Raw genomic sequence first — 5098 nt, 5'->3', positions numbered from 1 at the left:
TAAGAAAAATTCATGTTTTCTGAACACTGACTATATCTCTTATGTTGGTATATAGGACAAGGTGTCTAGTTTCCAAAAAAGTGGTAAAACAGAGACTTGATTAGAGAGGATGTGGCATTTTAAAAATCAGAAACAAAACATATCACATAAACTTAAAACACGGAGATGAGATATTAGAAATGATATCTGACATTTTAGTCAAAAAATGGAATATATTGATAAGGGAAGTCAGTAAAACTTCAACCTGAACGTAGAAATTAATATTCTTAATTGTTACTATGCTCAATAATCATAGTCATGCCTTGATCTTCTTGGAAACAGACCAAATAAATGACCTCTATTGCTCTTATGTTTATGATTTCCTGTCTTAGGACACACTTAGTGCAAAGACACTTTTGAATTATTAACATAAAAGGTGAAATTGAAATGTTGGAGGTCAAGAGAAAGGGACAATTGTTTCCCTCAGAAAAAAATAAAACATGATGATTAAAGTAAAAAGAAATATAAACTATAAAATATAATATGACTTTTACAATGACTGTTTACTGGCTTCAGGACTTTTAGAAAAGAAATGTCAGCACTAATACATAGGTTAGAACAGAGAGACTGTTCCCTCCGGTTTTTAGTAGGAGAACAATGCCAAACAGGACAGCAGGTGAAATTGTTTTGCTGGTACTTTATATTTTCCTCTGGAAGGTAGGTGCTCTGAAGAAAATCTAAATGCCTCATTTATCTGATACAAAGATGGCACTTCAATTCTGGACTTTTCCTTTTTTTTTTTGGCAGCTAGGAAATGAAAATGTGATGCTGAAAGCCGTTGCAAACCCTCTTACAACTTCCTAGCACCCACCACTTCCTACTATGGAAACAGCCTGTCCAAGGAACCTGTTTAATTTGCCACGGCTTCTGTTTCCCTCAACACTGGCCCACACTCCTGGATAGAACTTTCACTTGATCAACAACTCTAAAGGGTTCCCATTAACATAGACATGTATGCTGTCTTTCTCCCCATGCAAAGCATCCAGCATGATGATATTTACCTATCATTTCTAAGTTGAAGAACTGGGGGAAAATGACAGGTAAGGATGGTACTTAACATATAGCATACCTGTGTTACATAAGAAAACAGATGCTGGAGATTCACCAGAGGGGCTGCTTAGAACAATGATTCAGACATAAGCATTGTTATGATTAAGTCTTGGTCTACCATTTACTGGCCATGAGTTTGTTTGTTTATTTGTTTTTTGTTTGTTTGTTTCACTCTTAGTTCTCTTAGACTTAGTTTTCTTATTTTCAAAATGTGCTAAGAAATGATGGAATATATGCATGACATAAGCCTATATATCTAGACTATATTTAGTGTAACTAGACTTCTGCCTGAAAAAAAAAAATAATACTATTTTGCAATTAGAGAAGCAGACAGAGTCTAGGAGAGGGCACACAACACCTGTTTTGCTGTTTCTAGTGAATCATCTCAGAAGGAAATCCATGAGTTATTTTCTCTTGTCTCTCTTTTTTCCCCCTATTTTTCCATGATCCTTTCTTTCATTACCTCCAACCTCTCCTTGATCCTGGCTCCAGTCTACAGAAGCAACACAAGACTTCATGGTTCTGTGTCTCACTCCTGTCTATTCTGCAAGCAAAATATTCTGTAAGCAGTCTATTCTGTAAGTAGATTTTTCTTAAAAGGCATTTTAGTTCCATTAGCACCTTTCAGGTAAAATATCTACCAGAAAAGAACAAGCAAATATAACAAACAAAATCTTCTTTTGCTAGACAGAACAACTGTCACTCTATTATTTTCTTCCTATTATTATGCCTTCAAAATATCTTTTTCTTTTCTCTGATTTTTCCATTGAGTTTCTTTCATCAGTACAATGCACAAATAAAGTAGAAGGAGAAAATAAAATCTAGGAACTGCCATGAGGTATACTAGTTAGTGATCAGAATTGCAAAGGATCATGGATAGACAGAAATCTTAAAACAGAAGTCTGGAACCAGAGTGAAGAAAGTACCATCAGAGAATAGATCAGTGATCAGAAAATGGTAAGGTGTTCAGGAAGATGGAGAAAGAATAAATTAAGAAGAGAAAATATGTTTTGCCCTGGAAAGTTGGAGTGGGTCCTTTGAAGGTGTGTGCTACTTCTACTCACTATAGCCTACAGTTAAATAAAATCTGAAAGATGAATTTTTCAGGACAAAGTACTGGGATACCTGAGGGCAAATGGCAGGGAGAATAGCTTCAGAGAGGCAGGGCCAGTGTAATTGTAGAAAATCTACTGTCAGGAACAGAAGAAAATTGTTGATCCATTATGGTACATGCTTTATATCATGAAGTCTACTCACAGGCTGGGATACTTAATTCTGACATAAGAGATGCCTTCTACAATTATTTTTCAGTGAAAGTGAATAAATCCACTACCTACAGTGCTCAATAGGGCCAATTTTTACTGCTGCAATCAGGTCTATGATCCTATTGTACATAAACCATAATATATAAATGTACTTAATGGAATGTACTTGCATGTCAGAAAGAGTTGGGTTTGGAGGTGTCTGGCTGGTTCATTCCATGGAGTATGCAACTCTTGATCTTGGGTTTGTGAGTTCCAGCCCCATCTTGAGTATAGAGATTACTTAAAAATAAAATCTTAAAAAAAAAAAATAAAAGAAGAAGAAGAAAAGAAAAAGATTAGGTTTGAATTTTCACTACTTCCTAGCTACATGTGAATGGCCAGCCTGCGGATGTTTTGACTTCTCACCTGTGAAATGGCGATGTACAGAGTCAGACCACTAATCATATACATGCAAAATGAACAGGGCATGCCTGGGCTGATGTATTTCTATATGACAACTTCTCTTTTAAAACATGATTAATATAAAGGTGAGTTTTAGTCAACAGAGCCAATATGATTCAAGCGATGAAAAAGAACTGTCGATACTTTCCTTCGGTGGAAGATGCTCCAACTGCAGGTTTTGCCACCCTGCTTTCATTCCCTCTGAAACTGCAAATGGATAACTCGGCTAATGTTTTCACAACTCCTGGGCACGTCTGATCGCCTGATTAAGATGTAAATGGAGTTTCTAATGGACGATCATGTCACCGCTTGTTCTTGTTTGGACTGTCACAAATGAGAAATCGGGCAGTTATTCTTCTACAGATCAAGGCTTTCCTTCCAACGTGGTATAACACCGAAGTGCGGACAGAGCAGTGGGAAGAAACTGCTACTTCCCACTTATTAGCAAAATATTTTCTCTGCAATTATGGAGCGTGAATCACGTCGGCTCTTCTGTGGATGGCCCCAGTTCCCGTATGCTGTGGATAGATGTACGTGTGTGCACGCGCACAAGCGTGCGTGTGCTTGTGCGCATGTGTGTGTGCGTGCGTGCTGAATGGGATGCCAAGAGATATTAGTCATATCACCTGCTTGTATCCAAGAGAAAAGAGCCATGGCTTATCTGAAGCATGGAAATGAATCCCAGGCTCAGAATCAGGAAGAGCAAGGGATTAGCTCTTAACATTTTTGTGGCACAGCCAAGGGACTTAAATTTTAACCCTCATTTCTTTCAGCTTTAAAGTGTGTTTGTGTATGTGTGTGTGTGGGAAGAGATTAAAGTAAGAATCTTCTCAGCCTATTTGAAAGAGCTGTCATTGGTATTCATGAGACATTTCTAAGAAACACTAATGTAAAGAGCCTTACTAATGTGAAAGGCTTGGTATCACTGCCCTACTACAGACGAACCCATTCTCAGAATGCACAGATTACTCACAAGGCATGGGCTTGTGAGTCATCACTGAACATCTCCGGATGTCTCAGGAAAGGCCACATGTCCAGAAGCTTCAGTCTTAGAATCTGTCACTCCACTATCAGGGTTCCGGTGTACCCATTCTTCTTGACGTTTAATGCATGTGAAACAAACAGAAAATGCTGTATGGATTATTTTGTATCAAATAACAACTCAAAGCGGTCCTCCTTTTGTTATCAGTAAATAATCTCAGAGGGCTGGTTGGCCTCTGAATTGGGAGTTAGACTTGAATGTATATCTGGTGGAGAAGAAAGGGGCCAGGCAGAAAAAGGGGGTGCTTGGAAAAGGGAAAGGCTTTTGGAAGAGAAGGGGGTAGCAGGAAAAATGAATATTCCTGGATTCTCATTTTTGCCCCCTTTTAATCTTGAAGCTAAATTTGTGTTCATTCATCTTATAAATATTAATTAATCAATGAACTGCATTTAAGGCGCTGTGATAGCTCTGGAGATACCATTGCAAATAAAACATGCAAACTCTGAAAGGAGCCCACAGCCTCAGTGGGAGACTTGTGTCATGATGAACATAAAGGAGGCCCCAGAGGAACAAGTAGGAGAGGTCGTGGGGACATCGGGAAGCTTCCTAGAAAAAGTGACACACAGGTTGAAATTTGAAAATGAGATAGGAACTAACTTATTGAGAAGGGAAGGATATAGTATCACTGGATCAAGAGAACATGGCATCCAAAGGGACCTGGAAGTTCAGTAGAAACTCCTTTAGCCTTCTATCCCTTCCTGCTATTGCTAACTTCCTGCCAATTTTAGGCTGACACCTCATAGCAAGCAAACTATTCTTTACTGTACCAAGCCCACCTGCTTCCACTGACTTAACTAATGAAGCAAATACGTAGTTCACAAGAGTCAAGCATAGAAGCTTCTAGAATTACTGGGTACCTATAATGGGTAGAAAATGCATGTGTTTGACATCAGGAGATGACGTGCAAAGATAAGAAAATATGCAATATATAGCATGTGAAGTGAGAGATGTGGAGAAGAAAGCACGGCAGGCTACCAAATGTGATTCAAATGTTATGGCAAGGAGTTTGGATGTCATCCTGAAAGCATGGATAAACTTGCAAAGACTTTAAGCAGAAGAATGATATAATCAAAATGGTGTTTTAGAAACATCACTCTGGCTTTGTTGTGGTATTCAAATATTTTTGATTAAGGAGTTCAATTAGTAAATCATTTTGGCCATTCCCCCCTCAATAAATAGTGTGGGTGCCTGTATAGACACTCACATCTCTTCAGACAAATATATACAATATAAACCATTCAAAGTGTGCATTAACAAAAAA

The sequence above is a fragment of the Lutra lutra genome, chromosome 10 (genome assembly GCF_902655055.1).
Source record: "Lutra lutra chromosome 10, mLutLut1.2, whole genome shotgun sequence".
Classification (NCBI taxonomy): domain Eukaryota; kingdom Metazoa; phylum Chordata; class Mammalia; order Carnivora; family Mustelidae; genus Lutra; species Lutra lutra.
The sequence above is the reverse complement of the archived record's forward strand: the minus strand, read 5'-3'. Positions refer to the sequence as shown.